Here is an 18,541-nt window from a genome sequence, read left to right on the forward strand (position 1 = left end):
CCGTTATGTCCTTCGGTTTAACCAATGCACCAGCTGCCTTCTCTCGGTTAATGAACTCGGTCTTCATGGAGTATTTGGATAAATTTGTCGTAGTTTACCTCGATGACATACTCATCTACTCCAAGAATGAAGAGGAACATGCCGAACATCTAAGGCTAGTATTGACGAAACTTCAAGAGCATTGCCTTTATGCCAAATTCTCGAAGTGTGAATTCTGGTTGCCAGAAGTGACCTATTTAGGCCATGTAATATCTGGTAAGGCTATTGCTGTCAATCCCGAGCGAGTTCAAGCCGTCCTTGATTGGACTCCACCTGAGACGGTCAAGCAAGTTCGGAGCTTCCTTGGCTTAGTGAGCTATTGCCGCCGCTTCGTTGAGAATTTCTCCAAGGTTTCTAAACCTCTAACTGAACTCCTCAAGAAAGATAAAAAGTTCGAGTGGACTCCACAGTGCGAGTTCAGCTTTCAGGAACTGAAAAGATGCCTGACATCTGCTCCCATACTGGTACCACCAGATTTCTCCAAGGACTTTATTATCTATTGCGACGCCTCACGACAAGGACTAGGTTGCATACTCATGCAAGATCGTCAGGTAATTGCCTATGCTTCATGGAAATTACACCCGCACGAGGAAAATTATCCCACACATGATCTAGAGCTTGCAGCTATAGTCCATGCACTCAAAACTTGGCGACATTACCTCCTTGGTAATCGTTCTGAGATCTTCACCGATCACCAAAGTTTGAAATATATGTTCACCCAACCGGATTTGAATCTCAGGCAAAGACGTTGGGTCGAGTTGATCTCAGATTACGACTTAGGAATAACTTACACCCCGGGCAAAGCCAATGTCGTGGTTGATGCGCTAAGTCGTAAATCTTATTGTAACAACCCGATGTTACAACAAAGTTAACCACTTCTCCACGAGGAATTTCGTAAGCTCAATCTTCACATTGTTCCTTGAGGATTCCTATCCACCCTGGTGGGGAAACCTACCCTTACAGATCAGATCATCAAGGCACATAAGGTAGATCCGGGAATCTCCCGTATTAGGAGAAACATTAAGAAAGGAGTCGCGAATTGTTTCTCCGTTGATGATCAAGGTGTCGTATACTTTGGAAACTGCTTAGTGGTTCCCAAGGCACGAAACCTGAGGCGGCTGATCCTTAAGGAAGCTCATGAATCCCCTCTCACCATTCATCCTGGTAGTACTAAGATGTATCAAGACCTACGCCAGAGGTTTTGGTGGACAAGGATGAAGAGAGAAATCGCTCAATACATTGCTAATTGCGATGTTTGTCGTCGTGTTAAAGCAGAGCATCAACGACCTGCTGGCACCCTTCAACCTTTGGCTATTCCTGAGTGGAAATGGGATAAAATTAGTATGGATTTCATTACTGGGTTTCCCAGGACCAAGAGAGGGAATAATGCCATCTTCGTCATGATCGACCGTCTTTCCAAAGTAGCCCATTTTCTACCTGTTCGCGAGAGTATCACCGCTAGCCAGCTAGCTGATTTATACATCTCCCGAATAGTGTCTCTTCATGGTGTCCCATTGGAAATTAACTCAGACCGTGGGAGTCTCTTCACCTCTCGATTTTGGGAAAGTTTCCAAAATGCCATGGGAACTCGTCTCTCTTTTAGCACCGCCTTCCATCCTCAATCAAGTGGTCAAGTAGAGCGAGTCAATCAAATTCTGGAAGATATACTCCGAGCTTCTGTCATCTCATTCGGAATGGGTTGGGAGAAATGCCTTCCATTCACGAAGTTTGCTTATAACAATAGTTATCAAGCTAGTTTGGCCAAAGCTCCTTTCGAAGTTCTCTATGGACGAAAATGTCGAATGCCTCTTAACTAGTCAGAAACCGGGGAAAGACAACTCTTTGGCCCGGATATGATTCAGGAAGCAGAAGAGCAGGTTCGCGTTATTCGTGAGAAATTGAAAATGGCCCAATCTCGTCAAAAGAGCCAATATGATTGTAAACATAAGCTCATGACTTATGAAGTCGGCGAGAAGGCTTACCTTCGGGTTACTCTGTTAAAGGGAACCCATCGCTTTGGTATCAAAGGCAAATTGGCTCCTCGTTACATTGGACCCATTTGCATTCTTGCCAAACAAGGAGAAGTTACCTACCAATTGGAACTACCTTCGCATCTTTCCAGAGTTCACGATGTCTTCCATGTTTCTCAACTCAGGCGTTGCTTTGCGGATCCTATCCGTGGAGTGGACCATGAAACGCTTGATCTACAAGATAACCTCTCATATCGGGAATATCCCGTTCGTATCTTTGATCAAGCCGAGCGTACCACTCGACGCCATAATATCAAGTTTCTCAAGGTTCAATGGTCACACCATTCCGAGAAAGAAGCCACCTGGGAAAGGGAGGATCGTCTTCGACTCGAGTACCCCACCTTCTTCCCAGAGGATCCTAAATCTCGGGACGAGATTCTTTTGAGTGGGGGTGAGTTGTCACATCCCTGCTTTTAGTCATGCATTAGGGTTGGATGAACTTGTGCATCATGTTTAAATTTCTCTTAAACTTGAAATGGGGCCTAATCAACCCCAACACCCCCCCTAAAAATGCTAATTTCCAACAATTGGAATTTCAATGAACCCAAAATGCCCTTCATAAAAGCCCACCATTTTTGGTCTTGACTAAAACCTCTGCCAAAAATGGTCTTGCAATTTATGGAGCCATTCTGAAATTTTTGAGCAAGCCATAAGTATTTTAATTTGGGCATTATAAATGCTATAAATAATTTAAAGTTCTCAAATAATCTTGGAAGCATTTTTAGGCAGTTGGGAATATTCCCAAATGTGTCTATGAATATTTCCATAGTTTTTGGAAATGAAATAGTATTTATTCTATTTCAATACACATAGCAGGAAATAAATAAAAACAAACAGAAAGAGAGAGAGAGAGTTCGAGGACTTGTCGCCTGGCGTGGCCCAGCTCGGCCCAGCCCACTGGCCCCTGCTAGTCGTCCTCCTCTCGCTAGGAGGACGAGAGGCGCGTGGCCGGCGCCCGCGGCCACACGCCGGCCACCTCCTGCTTCCGCCGACGCCCTGGACGCGCCTACGAGTGCCACACACTCCCCACGTCCCCCTCTCATTCTCCCCACTCTCCCCATGCCCCTCTCCCCCCTCTGGCTCTCTCCCCATCCCCTGCCGAGTGCAGCCGTCGCCGCCGACAAGCACCACCGCGGCCACCGCCTCTCCCTCGCTTCTCTGACCGGCCCAGAGGCTCCGCCTCGACCCCCTCTTCCTTCCACCCCAAGCCACGCCACCGCGGGAGCCCCACATCGCCGCCATGAGTCGTCTTCCCCGAGCACGGCCGCCGGACTTCATCGACGGATTCGCCATCGCCAAGCCGTCTCTGAGCAAGCCGAGCCCCTCTTCGTGATCGCTGTGAGCTCCACCACCGTTTCCCCCTCTCCCCGCGCTCGTCCGTGTCCTCTAGCCACCATGGCCATCGGAGCCGAAGCTCGCCGCCACCACCGCACGTCACCGTCGTGGCCACAGCCTCGTTGGGCCGCAACTGAGCACGCCATCATCTTCAACGCACTCGCAGGAGCCTGTAGCACCCCCGCACGCCCCTCGCCGTGCCTGCTAGCAACTAGTTCAACCTCGCCCGAACTCCGGCCGCCGCGGACGTGCTCGCCACCGTCGTCTCCGGCCACCCCAGCTCCACCTACTGCCACCACTCGATGCGGCTCACTCCCCACATCACGTAGATGTTCTCCGCCGTCCTTTTGGTCGCCGGAGTGCAAAACCCGAGCCCCTCTGCCACGTCTGGCCTCGCCGGCGGCTAAACGCCGGCGAGTTTGACCACTTTTTGACTGTGGACTGACGCGTGGGCCCAGGTTGACTTCCCCCCGAGCCTATGACAGGTGGGGCCGGCCTGCTAATTAGTTTAGGATTAGTGTTAACTAATTTTAATTAGTTTAGTCACTGAAATGTGGGCCCAGGCCCCACTGAAAGTTAATTAGTACTAACTTAATCCTGTTAATTAGCTGAGACACTGACAGATAGGGCCCACCACTACTAGGGAAAAGCCTAGCAGCAGTGCGGGTTTTAGGCCTATCAGCAGCGCGGGTACCCGCGCTACCAATAAGGCGCTACAACTAATAGTTAGTAATAGCGTGGGTTGAACCGGCGCTACTACAAACAAAGTTAGTAGTAGCGTGTGCCACCCACGCTACTGCTATTTAGTACCCGCGCCACTACTAACAAAATAGTAGCAGCGTGTCCATACTACCAACGCTACTAGTATCCTAAATACTAGTAGCGTGCAGTCTTTTCCCACGCCACTACTAACTAATTTATAATTAAAAAAATAAAATCCACCAATTCCATTTTATGCATACAGTTCCTAGTAAACACAACAATAGTGAGCACTGCTGGGCTCCTATTTCATGGTTAACCATAAACCGAAGGAAATAAATCAGCCAAAAAACCTCATATGCATTGCAACTCACAAATGACCACTTCAAAGAACATGCAAGTATCTATGTCATTAACAATTGCAAACATAAGTTTCTTTTTACTACAGTTGTTGTATGTACTATCACACAGTTCCTCATTCTGTTCTCACTCAATAATAAGAAAAATGAAAAGAAAAGATAGAGATAATCTGCCGCAATTGCACTTCGGTGTCATGGATTCAGTGTGCCGCTTCAACATCTCATTATCCGATAGCACTCTGTCGCTATCTTCTACCTATGAATAAAAACAGACCTTGTTAGAGAACCAAATGTGAAACCTTATTACAACATGTATGCTAAGTCGCTAACCCATAGAGACAGCTAGAACAAATGTGGAAACTTTCCATGTTGCCGATTAAGTATATTAACTAGACAAAGTTAGATGACAGTGAAGCTTAAAGGTGCAGTAAGAAATATTAGATATACACATTTTGAAAATCAACCTCAGAAGTGGATACTCTAGTAGACCTGCAAGAGCAGATATGGTAGTAACCAAAATCCTATAAAGATTCGAGGTTAAAGATTATAAATCCAATTTGTCATTAGCATAAAAATATTAGTTCCATGAAGAAGTTTGTCAAGAGATATTTTCTAGTGTTTTTAAGACAGTGACTGAAACATAATGAAAGAAAACACGTTTCTGCATTTTAATTAGGGGGAGCTTTAGTTCTAAAATACTGGAACTGTGACTGAATGATCATATATACTATTAGAAAAATAGACCAAAATGCCCGCAGAACAAAACAGACCAAAAAATTAACTTCCTACTTACAATGGCAAGAAAATCTTATATGAATGTGTTATAATAAATAATGCTAACCATGAAGTCTTCTTCCATATAACAAAGGAGTGACGAAACCAAAAAACCTGTAATTCAAGTACGACATGTAGTTAGTTAATTATTTGCATGTTAATAGTTCTAACGTCTAGCTACAGATCTTCAAACTAAAGATTGTGAACTCTATTAGACATGATTATATCAATTAGACCAAATAGAAAATAATTCAATATGTTGTAAATCCATTAAACGAAGTTCAATCTATCTTCTGATTATTAGTGATTTAGTTAGGTGATTAGTCCTTCTACAGCCACCAGTTAATAGGTGAGCCATGACTTTTTACAGTAAAAAATGCAAAGGAAATAACAAGTTAGTATTTTTCCAAATCTAATTATACGTCCACATTGATCATACCTTACTAATTCTGGCCGGACACTAGTAACACAAGAAAAACTCCCATGCTTTATCGGTGCACATTCACCATTTGATAGTGTGATCATTTGAGATCACTAAATCATCTTCTATACGATGTAGGCCAGTAACATTTACATCAGCTTGAAACAGAGACACCAAAAAAGGAGGAAGTATCAGGCACACATTTACCTTGTGAGAAATCAGATACTCGGCATGGAAGCAATCTGAACATTTTCCTTATCAATGCCAAGTTCCTGCCCACCAAACTGGTTGCATGGGAAAGCAAAGATCTCAAAACCTGTAGTCCCATAAAATTGTTAGCATAAAATATCGTAACTCAAATTATCATCAGCCTATATGTACTTACATCTTTATAAATAAATCGTTCTGTTTATGAGTGCAAGCATATTTGATTATTATTGTACTATTATTGCATCTATGCTTAATTGGGAGCATACAACTGTTTAAGTTCTTGCATACTATTCTTAATTGTGGGGTCATATTGTTCTGAACCTTTTATTATGTCCATCACATGCAGGTTTGAAGGTGCTGGGAACGTGCTGTGATTTTGGACAGAAGGAAGGAAGGAAGAATACAGGGAACTTAGGAGTCACAACTCTTTAGGAACATCCATCTTGGCAGTGCTAGTACAAGAAAATGATAGGTACTGACCATGCGTGTAGTGCACAAAGGGATAGCAAATACAGTAGAGTCTATTAAGCCCTCCACTGTAGTAAGGTAGCCATCTCCATCCTCCTTTGAAAGCACTTGACAAGGTCCAATGCTTTGTCACTGTAATCCCTCTTCTTCTGTAAATTGGTCTGCAAGAACTCCTATCACTGTAAAAAATTTGCGACAGCAAACATATACTACAAGGACATATCCACGACGCGCTTAACACTAGAGAGAGATGCTACAGCCAAACAAATCATGACCAAACACATATCATCCAGTCCAGGACTTGCTCACTGCTATTTTGCTTGCAGATTCTGCCTTCAGGTTACAGCAACCAACTGAAAATAATACTACATAGAAATCACAAGTAGTCTTTAGCCTACGTGCAAATACAAATAGTTGGTTCTCTCAACCACATAAAAGTGCAAATACAAATCACAATACAAACTGTCCGCAGATAATGCACAATGCACGACACTCTTCTTTCCCGATCAAACTTTTGATTCATATGGGATCCCTATAAGCAGCACATTGGCTCGTTGCGACAAGAACAAAATTCAGAAGTGTGGTAGGGGTATCAGTAATTTTAGGAGGAAATTATTGGCGCTTAATTGAGGAAACTGAGCGTGCACATGGTGTTTCTTGGACTTACTAATTTTCTATCTTGAGTTGGACTTCAAGATGTTTTTATTTTCTTTGAGAAACAGATTGAGACGTTGACTGTCTGCATTGTGCGTGTTAATTCAAAATGATCCGCTCTCCGGATATCCATTCTGTCACTTTTCGAACACTTTGTGGTGTCAGGTTGGTTACATGATGGAAGGAAGCATCGAACTTATTGTTTATTAATATATATATATATATGCAAAACGGGTAGCAATTAGCCTAATCAGTGTCTGTTGGGACGTCAATCCCTGCATAAAAGTGCAGTAGTTTTCTTCAGTGGAATCCTTGTGACATTCCAGTCTTGGTCTCCAATGTGACCAACCAACCAGAGATCTAAATAGTGCAGCATCTACGTACAGAACATGAATAAACTTGATCGATTGCCTTGGGAAAGATAGAGATCTGTGAAGAGGGAGGAAGGAGAGGAGGGCATACCTCGGCTAGGAGTTGCTGCTGTGGGAGGCGCTGGTGGAGCCGTCGTGTACCTCGCCGGCTCCAACATCCATGCGTGGCGTCGGCCCACAGCAGGGAGGCGTCGACGGTCTCTTGTGACCCGCGTTGTGTGAGGAATCCGGCCAAATTGAATCAGAAAATGGCAATTGAAATTGAATCGAACAACATCCGGGATCTGGCCAAATCGTGTCAAACACACACACACATGAAGGGAAGGTAGGGGGGAGAGACCTCCATGGCGTCAGTCGGAGCACCATCTCCATCTCTCTCCCTCACACGGGCATACTTAGGAAGACATACGATCGAGGGCGGAGAGACCTCCGGCGGTCGTATGACACGCTCAGGGCGGCGGGCGGGCACGTGCGCGGCGGAGGGGGGCGAGGGAGGGCAGCGGCACGAGACAGGGAGCGGCGGGCGTGTGATCGCCGGCATGGCGCACGCGGTGGGGGGCGGACGGACGGAGGAGAGGAGGTGGAAGGGAGGCCGGCGGCGAGTGGGTTGGGAGAGGAGAGGAGGTTGGGGATCTGTATCGGGCTCCATGCTTTTTTTTGAGACAGACGGGAGTGGGTGGACAGGGACGGTTGGTGGGGTGGGGGTGGGGATCGGGCCAGGGTGGACACGCTTAGTAGTAGCGTGGGGTCTCACCTGCGCTACTACTACTTACTTAGTAGTAGCGCCGGTTTTATACCCCTCGCTACTACTATGGCCTATCCCGGGGGCATTGTTGGAGACCATTTAGTAGCAGCGCGGGTTTATACCCCTCGCTACTACTATCAACTTAGTAGTAGCGCGATTTTATACCCCTCGCTACTACTAATTAGTAGTAGCGCTCATTTTTAAACCTCGCTGCTGATAAACTTCTGTGTATAAGGTTTTCCCTAGTAGTGCACCAGTCAGGTTTGACTGGCCCTGGCGCCTTTGACTCGCTGACGTCACACCTATGTCATGCTGACGCATTAATCCAATTACTAGAATTATTCTTATATAGGAAATTCCAGAAAATAGCCAAAACTTCTAAAAATCATAGAAAATCAACCATAGCTCCAAATCAAACAAATTATATATGAAAAATGATCAGAAAAATTCAATTATCCATCTGTAATGGTTTCATGCATGACAAAACAGGTTAACCTTGCTCTTTAAGCAAAATAAGATAATACACTAATAAGGCTATGTTAAATGAGCTAACATTTGAATCTTTGATTCAAATGTGTTCATTCCCTTCTGTTTTAGCTTGCATTAGGCCAAGACACATTCATTTTGCCATGTCATAGCATGCATCATATTGTTGCATATTGTCATGTGTTGATTATGTTCGGTGTGTCTTTCGTGGTAGGTTCTGCCTCCGAGGATAACCCCGAGTATCCGTCTGAAGGGCAGTACCCTACTACCACTACATCAGGCAAGCAACCCATTGATCATTCCGATACAAACCCATGTTCTCACTTCTGCTCTTGTTTACTGCACTAAGACAACGCGATTCAAACTGCTGTGTGCTATGGTAGTTGAACCCTTATCCTCTGCATGACCTGTCATTGCCACAGTAACTAGATGAAACCCACTAGCATGTGTAGGAGTTGATTGAGCCATGTATGTGTTTCCTACCGTGCTATGCCTGCTATGCTTAGAGTTGCGTCAGGTCTGGTTCATCTGGGTTATGGGCTAGAGTGAAATGATTATGTAGGTAATGTGAGGGATGTGTTGAACATGATTTGGTAAAGGTATTGATGAGAGGCCATGTAGGAGTACATGGTGGGTTGTTTCATTGAGGCCGTCCATAAGAACTGAGATCTGTATGTGTGATTTAAGATTCAGTTACTACCATACATTGGGCCCGAAACCAATGGACCCTCTCGGCTTCTTATTCACCCTAGTACTCTATCCAGGAGTTGCAATTAGTTTCTGGTGTTTGTAGGTTATGTGTTGGCGGCCGTGCGTAGCGCTAACCCTAGGGGTGGGCTATGTTGTGGTAGATACACCGTGGCATGGTGTACCGAGTCACCCGTTTGGTGTCTCAGGAACCCTGTTCACATCGTTCGGGGCCATATGTGGAAACCTTGGCCGGACTCCCTGCGGATGGAACCTGGATAGGCGATAAACCTAGACTATAGGCTTGAGTGTTTAGGTAGGCCGTGGCCGACACCCTCGTTGGGCTTCCGCTTGAAGGTTGACCAGTACATGTCGTGTAAACGGCGGTTAGTGGTGAAAGTGTGTATGAAGAAGTACACCCCTGCAGGGTATAAAACTATTCGAATAGCCGCGTCTGCGGTGAAGGACTACTTGGTTGCCTACACTGTTCATAGACAAGTTAATGGATACTACTAAAAGAGTTAAGATAAGTGTGAGTACCGAGGATGGCCCTCTCGTAGGATGACGAGGGAGGATCCCCGGTGGAGTATTGTGTTGGTGATTAGTGGACTCGTGTGCGAAAAACTGTTTTACTAGTGAAGTCTCGTAGGATAGCCTAGCCAAGAGTCAAAGCTGGCTTGCTGCAATAACTCCACCACCTTCTTGAGAATGAGCATGTATAGTAGGTTGTGATGTAAGACTTGCTGAGTACCTTTGTACTCATGTTTGCTTAATTACTGTTTCCAGACGACAACACCGCCCCCTCCGATGGGTTTTATGTAGATCTCGACATCGATGAGTGACTTGCCACCCAGGTGGCGATCCTGGCCATGGAGGGCCCTATGTAGATAGACATGCTTCGAGAAGCCTTCTTGCTTTCTAATGTCTGTACTCAGACTATTTGCTTCCGCATATGCTTGTATGCTTGTATGACTTGAGTGTTGGGTCATGTGACCCCTACCTGTATGAACATGTTATGTATGGCTCTTTGGAGCCTTTAAATAAAGTACTTGAGTTGTAGAGTTTTGTTGTGATGCCATGTTGTATTTGCACATATCGAGCATATTGTGTGTATGATTGAAATGCTTGGTATGTGTGGGATCCGACAATCTAGTTGTTTATCCTTGGCAGCCCTTCTTATGGGGGAATGTAGTCTAGTGCTCCTCGAGCCATAGTAGTCCGCTACAGCCCGGTTCACCGAAGTCCTTCTAGCCCAGCACTACTGCTCAGGACCAAGGTTGTTAGAATCGCGATTCTTTTATACGATTCTACGACTTTACGATCCAAACTTACCCATCTGATTCTACGATTTTAGTTCATAAAATCTACGTTTCTACGATCCTCGTAGTGAAGATTCTATGATTTACGATTCTATCATCAGAGCTCCGATCCGATTCAAAATCGCGATTCTGACAACCTTGCTCAGGACACTTGACTGGCCGGCATGTGTTTCACTTCGTTCCTATGTCTGTCCCTTCGGGGAAATGTCGCACGGTGACATTCGGAGTCCTGCCTAGCCTGCTACAGCCCGGGTTCCCCGGAGTCCTGTTAGCCCAGTGCTACAGCCCGGATTCACTCGCTGATGACCGACATGCTCGATGTGATTCATGTATGCCTGTCTCCATAGGTCTGCGCCGCTTTGGGTTCACGACTAGCCATGTCGGCCCGGGTTCTCTGTCATATGGATGCTAGCGACACTATCATATACGTGAGCCAAAAGGCGCAAACGGTCCCGGGCCATGGTAAGGTGACACCCATGGGGATACCGTGCGTGAGGCCGCAATGTGATATGAGGTGTTACCGGCTAGATCGATGTGACTTGGAATCGGGGTCCTGACAGACATATACATGGTGGATACACCCAAAGAAGGCAATGGTGACGAGATAGCGGAGGATGACCCCTCCAAGAAGCAACCCAAGCGCCGACGTCAGCAGCGCCGCTCTAAGTCCCGCCAAAGCAAAAGTGGTGATACCGGCACAGGAGATAATAATACTCCGGATAGTGCCGAAGACAACAACAATCCCCTCCAGAAAGATTTAGAACAGGAGAATGGAGGAGCCAGCCCTCCTGATAGGGCGGCAGATGGAGAAGAGGAGGATGATAATTACATGCCCCCTCCGAAGACGAGGCAAGCCTCGGCGATGACGAATTCGCTGTGCCAGAGGATCCCATCGAACAAGAGCGCTTCAAACGCCGGCTTATAGCCACGGCAAATAGCCTTAAGAAAAAGCGGCAGCAGCTTCAAGCTGATCAGGATCTACTAGCTGATAGATGGACTAAAGTCCTCGCGGCCGAGGAATATAAACTCGAGCGCCCCTCCAAGAGTTTCCCAAAGTGCAGGTTGCTACCTCGACTGGAGGAAGAAGCGTATGATACGGCTGATCAGCCACCTCGTGGCCACGATAGAGAGGCATTCCAGCCAAAAACTCAGCCTCCACCCCGACGCCATTCAAATAAAAAGGCATGGGGAGATACGCCAGACCTGCGAGACATATTGGAGCACAAAGCAAAGCATGCAAGATCGATCTACGGATCACGAGGGCACACCACTCTGTGAGACGATAAACGTCACGCCGGATACAGTAAAAGCAAATCCGGCCGGGCCGAACACAGCGGGCAAGACCCATTCGAGCTGCGTCGCGATATAGCCCAATACAGAGGCGCCGCACACCCCTTATGCTTCACAGACGAAGTAATGGATCATCAAATCCTAGAAGGTTTCAAACCTGTAAATATTGAATCATACGACGGCACAACAGATCCCGCAGTATGGATCGAGGATTTCCTCCTCCACATCCACATGGCCCGCGGTGACGACTTACACGCCATCAAATACCTCCCACTAAAGCTCAAGGGACCAGCGCGACATTGGCCTAACAGCTTGCCAGCCGAGTCCATCAGCTCTTGGGAAGATCTGGAAGCCGCATTCCTCGACAACTTTCAGGGCACTTATGTACGACCACCAGATGCCGATGACTTGAGCCACATAATTCAGTAGCCAAAAGAATCGGCCAGGCAATTCTGGACTCGGTTCCTACCAAAGAAAAATCAAATCATCGATTGTCCAGATGCAGAGGCCCTAGAGGCTTTCAAGCAAAACATCCGCGACGGATGGCTAGCCCGGCACCTTGGTCAGGAAAAGCCAAAATCTATGGCAGCCCTCATGACTCTCATGACCCGCTTTTGCGCGGGAGAAGACAGTTGGCTGGCTCGTAGTAATAACATATCAAAGAACCATGGTACTTCGAATACCAAGGACGGCAATAGCAGGTCACGTCGCAACAAACATAAGCGCCGCATTAACAGCGATAATAACGAGGATACGGCAGTCAATGCCGGATTCAAAGGCTCTAAACCCGGTCAGCGGAAAAAGCCATTCAAACAAAGTACGCCGGGACCGTCCAGCTTGGACCGTATACTCGATCACTCGTGTCAAATACACGGCACCCCAGAAAAGCTAGCCAATCACACCAACATGGATTGTTGGGTGTTCAAGCAGGCCGACAAGTAAATTACCGAAAACAAGGACAAGGGGCCACATAGCGATGAGGAGGAGGAGCCCCGGCAGCCACACACCGGAGGATAGAAGAGGTTTCCCCCACAAGTGCGGACGGTGAACATGATATACACAACCCACATCCCCAAGAGGGAGCGGAAGCGTGCGCTCAGGGACGTATATGCGTTGGAGCCAGTCGCCCCAAAGTTCAACCCATGGTTCTCCTATCCGATCACTTTCGATCGCAGGGACCATCCCACTAGTATCTGTCATGGCGGATTCGCCGCACTGGTTCTGGACCCAATCATTGACGGATTTCACCTCACTCGAGTCCTTATGGATGGCGCTAGCAGCCTGAACTTGCTTTATCAGGACACAGTGGGCAAAATGGGTATAGACCCCTCAAGGATCAAACCCACGAAAACGACCTTCAAGGGCGTCATTCCAGGCGTAGAGGCCCATTGCACATGCTCAATTACACTAGAAGTGGTCTTCGGATCCCCGGATAACTTCCGAAGCGAAGAGTTAATCTTCGATATAGTCCCGTTCCGCAGTGGTTATCATGCACTGCTCGGGCGAACCGCATTTGTGAGATTCAATGCGGTACCGCATTATGCATACCTCAAGCTCAAGATGCCAGGACCTTGCGGGGTTATTACAGTCAATTGAAACACAAAGCGCTGTCTCCGAACAGAGGAGCACACTGCGGCCCTCGCAGCAGAAGTGCAAAACAGCCTCTCAAGGCAATCCACCAGTTCGGCGTTTCAAAACCCGGACACCTTCAAGCGCGCTCGGAGCAATCGGCAAATAGACCGCCTGGCACGATCTGAGCTCACGTAGCAATGCGGCCCTACCCCAGTCCCAGCCAAACGGCGAAGCTCGTGCCACGCGTACATAATTACGCATTAAAAATACCATGGGCACAGGTGGGGAGGGGGCACACTGCGGCATGCCCCAAGAAGTGGCTTAAACCACACTAGGGGCTTCCCGTTTGGTTATTTTTCTCTTTTTTCAGGACCTTAATCTCTGGAAACCCTGTCCGGCAGCACTATTGCCGAACACATGATGCAGCAACCAAGGAGGCAGAAAGCTACGTCACACCACGGAATTCCCAGGTGGATTACAATAATGAGCGAAATATTTGATTTAATACTATTCCTCAGCTTGCCCTTGGAAGGGACATAGTCCCACTCTTCGCTTATCGCACTATCTGTATCATTCTGCTTTAACGCACCTTTTTGGATAAACAATGCTTAGCTTCAGCTTATTATTGCATTCTCTATTAATTTCTTTTTCAATACATATGTTCAATTATGACATTTAGCACCCGTACACTTTGGTACGGTCCATACGCCAGGTGCTCAAGCACCCCACAATATGGTGTGAAAAGTCCGAACACTTTCACAAGTGCGGCACCCCAAACTTATAGCATTATATGCATCAGCTCCGAATCATGTCTTTGGTCAAATGTTGGGTTTGCCCGGCTCCTATGTTTTGGTACCTTACGTTCCGCTCTATCGGCTAAGGTTGCCCTAGGAGAACTACTGCGATTGTTCCCTGGTTTTGCCGGGCTTAGCACCTCAGTAGAGAAAGCTAAAAATGACTGTCATGATAAGGCGAGAGACTGGTCACTGTTCGGCGAGGTTTTCGAGTTCCTAAAGACATATGCCGCTTAGGGCGAGGGGCCGGCCCTGTCCAGCTTAAAGGCGTGTATCGCGCCCCGAATTCGGCCTTCCAAATACCAGGGGCTTCGCCAAAATTTAAAATTATAGAATTCTATGGCTAAGTGAGAGTGATAAAGCATTATTAGTCCGGTTGCCTTGTTCGTTGTGCTGAGCACCTCCCTCAAAGGACCCAAACATGGGAACAAGAGTGCTCAGGTTTATCCCGAACACCCCAGCACTCGTGGCATGGGGGCAGAAGCCGAGGACTAGCCATCTCTCAGATTGGATAAACGACCAAACAGAAGGTAATATTTTAAATTCACACAAGCGTTGCATAGCGCATATGAAACAAGTTTTCATCATACAGGATCACACGAGCAAGTTTACTCAAATATTACATCCTTTGAACATTCATCCGCTACAAGACGGGAACCCTTCAGGACACCCTCATAATAAATTTCGGGGGTGCGATGCTCCTTGCCCTGCGGCGGCCCTTCCTTGATCAGCTTCACAGCGTCTAGCCTGGCCCACTGCACCTTCACACGGGCGAAAGCCCGGCGTGCACCTTCGATGCAGATGGACCGCTTGATGACCTCCAGCCGTGGGTAGGCATCCACAAGCCGCCTCACCAGGCCGAAGTAGCTGTTCGGAAGGATGTTGCCAGGCCACAGCCGGACTATAAGGCCCTTCATGGCCTGTTCGGTCGCCTTGTGCAGCTCGACCAACTGCTTTAGCTGGTCGCTCAGAGGCATTGGGTGTTCGGTCCCAGTATACTGAGACCAGAATAGCTTCTCCGTTGAGCTTCCCTCCTCGGCCTGGTAAAACTGCGTGGCATCCGACAAGCTGCGGGGCAAATCTGCGAATGCTCCTGGAGAGGTCCGAATTCGGGTAAGTAATTGCTAATTTACTTTTACATGCTTGCTCTGCATATAGAATGCCTTACCTGCCGCTAGCTTCTTCATTGCGTCGATCTCCTAGAGGGCCTTCTGTGCCTCGGCCTTGGCATTCTTTGGCTCTCGAGGGCCGTGGCAAGCTCAGGCTCTCGCGTCTTCGAGTCAAACTCCAACGCCTCGTGCTTCGTCACGAGAGCCTGGAGCTCTTGCTGCACCTCGCCCACACGAGCCTCTTGTTTTTCCCACTTGGTGCGCTCCTTGGCCGCTTTATCTTCGGCCTTGGTTAGCGCTTGCTTCAGGGTCGCCACCTTGGTCGTGGCCCCTGGCAAATATACGATGATCCTGTCATTTTGCAATCGCGTCTTCTTTTATATATACATATCTATAGACAGGGTATTACTTACCCTTGTTCTCCTCGAGCTGCCTCTTGGCAAGGCCGAGCTCTTTCTTGGACCCCTCGAGGTCCTGCTTCAGTACGGCGACCTCCGCAGTCAGTGCGGTGGATGCCTGCAGCGAGGCCTGCATACGCATATTGACATACTTATATTAGACTCCTGCGATGTTATTTGATCCTCTGTTCGGCTTTTCTTTGTGAACACCAAACAAAGCATCAGGGCTACTATCTATGCGGTAATATTTTTCCTATATTTTAACACTTACCTCAAAGCCTGTTAGAAGGCTGGCACAGGCTTCAGTCAATCCGCTCTTGGCAGACTGAACCTTCTGAACCACCGCACACATAATAGTACGGTGCGCCTCGTCGATGGAAGCTCCGCGAAGCGCTTCCAGCAGATTGTCTGGCGCCTCTGGATGGGCAGAGGTCACCGGCACATGCATCTCGCCCCTCTCAGAAGGAGGCCGCCTGCCCGAGTCCGGAATCGCTGGAGGTTCCGGCGCGGTGTTCGGCTAAGGGCCGAACTTGGGGCCCTCAAGGGCCTTGTCCCCTCGGCTCCCGGTGTCCGGGAGGCCGCCTTGAGGCACCTCCGGGACCGTCTCCCCTTGACCCGGTGCCTCGTGAGACAAAACCTCTGCGTCGTCCATAGGGCAAGGGGAGGTGGCGGTTGGAAGTGGATCACTATCCATATCCGACGAGCCTAGGGAGCCGTCTGATGATACATCGATACTGGCTCTTGGCGGCCTACATAATCATGTTCGGCGTTAGGGAAATCAGCGCGACAAAGGAATTCTATGAGTTACTCTGGTATCCAAATACTTACGATCTCCCCAGGGGCTTGGCCCTGGGCAACCACTCATCTTCGCCGTCGTCGGCGGCGGTGGAACTGTCCGAAAGAAGAGTCCTTCCCTTCTTGGACCCTTCGGCCCCCCAGCTGCAGCGGCCTTTCTTTTCTTGTCTCCCCCAACTGAAGGGGGAGCATCTTCTTCTTCCTCCTCGTCTTCGGGGGAGGAGTGCGCCGCGGAGTCATCAGACGAGGAGTCCGATAACACCTGGCGTCGGGAACTCTTTCGGGTTCCCTTGGCCTTCTTGGTCTTCTCTGGCACCTTGTAAGGAGCCGGAGTCAGCATCTCCATCAGGAGAGCGTTTGCTGGGCCTTCGGGCAAGGGAGCCGGGCAGTCGATCTGTCCGGCCATTTTCTGCCAGTCCTATCAAAGGTACGGGAGTTTAGATCCCGCATGGAGTCAATCTATAAAAAATAAGTATCCTGTGAAAGGTAAAGCAGCTTACCGCACTGGCTTGGCGCTTCACGCTGAATCCGTGATCATCAGTAATGGGAGGGGGGACCTCGGCGCTTTTGAACAACACCCTCCAGGCATCTTCGTGAGTTGTGTCGAAGAGCCCGTTCAGAGTTCGGTGCTGCATCGGGTCGAACTCCCACAAGTTGAAGTCTCGTAGTTGGCACAAGAGGATCCGGCGGTGGAGCATGACCTGGACCACGTTGACGAGTTTGAGCTTCTTGTTCACCATGTTTTGAATACATGTTTGGAGTCAGGTCAGCTCTCCCGAACTACCCCAGGACAGGCCCTTCTCTTTCCAGGAGGTGAGCCGCGTGGGGATGCCAGATCGGAACTTGGGGGCCGCTGCCCATGCAGGGCCACGCGGCTCGGTGATGTAGAACCACCCCGATTGCCACCCCTTTATGGTTTCCACAAAGGAGCCCTTGAGCCATGTAACATTGGGCATCTTGCCCACCATGGCGTCTCCGCACTCCGCCTGGCGGCCGCCCACAACCTTCGGCTTGACATTGAAGGTCTTCAGCCATAAGCTGAAGTGGGGCTTGATGCGGAGGAAGGCCTCGCACACGACGATAAACACCGAGATGTTGAGGATGAAGTTCGGGGCCAGATCGTGGAAATTCAGGTCGTAGTAGAACATGAGCCCCCGGACGAATGGGTGGAGAGGGAATCCCAGTCCGCAGAGGAAATGGGTGAGGAACACTACCCTCTCATGGGGCCCAGGGGTGGGGATGAGCTGCCCCTCATCTGGGAGCTGGTGCGCGATGTCGTCGGGCAGGTATCCGGCTCTCCTCAGCTTCTTGATGACTCCCTCCATGGCGGAGGAGACCATCCACCTGCCTCCTGCTCCGGACATGGGTGGAGAAGGTTGAGGTGGGAAGTGCGGACTTGGACGCTAGAGCTCGAGTGTGCGAGAATGGATTAGCAAAGGAGGAAGAAGGCGTGGATGAAATGGTGAATCCTTATCCCTTTATATGGGCGGACGAAACTATGCGCCCCCCACTAGCCTGGTAAAACTCGCTTATCCCCCAAGCGCCGTAATCGATGGCGTGGTTGGGTTACCCACGCCCATATTGATGAGAATCCCGTAATAAGGGGACACGATCTCTGCTTTGACAAGATCTGTCAAAAAACTGCCTCGCGTTATGTGCGGGGGTAGTTAAAGGAAACGGTTTGAATAATCACCGGGCCATGGCATAACGTCATGCTGCCAAAACAAGTCAGCAAATTAGATTTGCGAAAATATTATTCTCTCTACGGTGGTATGTGGAACTTATTTTGCAGTGTCGGACACTATCCTTGTATTCAAATTCTTCCGTGGTGTACTCGGAGGAGGAACCCGCCTTGCAATGCTGAAGACAATACTGCGCGCCGGACTCATCGTCATTGAAGCCTAGTTTAGGGGCTACTGAGGGAGTCCTGGATTAGGGGGTCTCCGGACAGCCGGACTATATCCTTTGGCCGGACTGTTGGACTAT

Source organism: Triticum urartu, chromosome 2A (genome assembly GCF_056163025.1).
Source record: "Triticum urartu cultivar PI428250 chromosome 2A, HENAU_Tu73, whole genome shotgun sequence".
Lineage (NCBI taxonomy): Eukaryota > Viridiplantae > Streptophyta > Magnoliopsida > Poales > Poaceae > Triticum > Triticum urartu.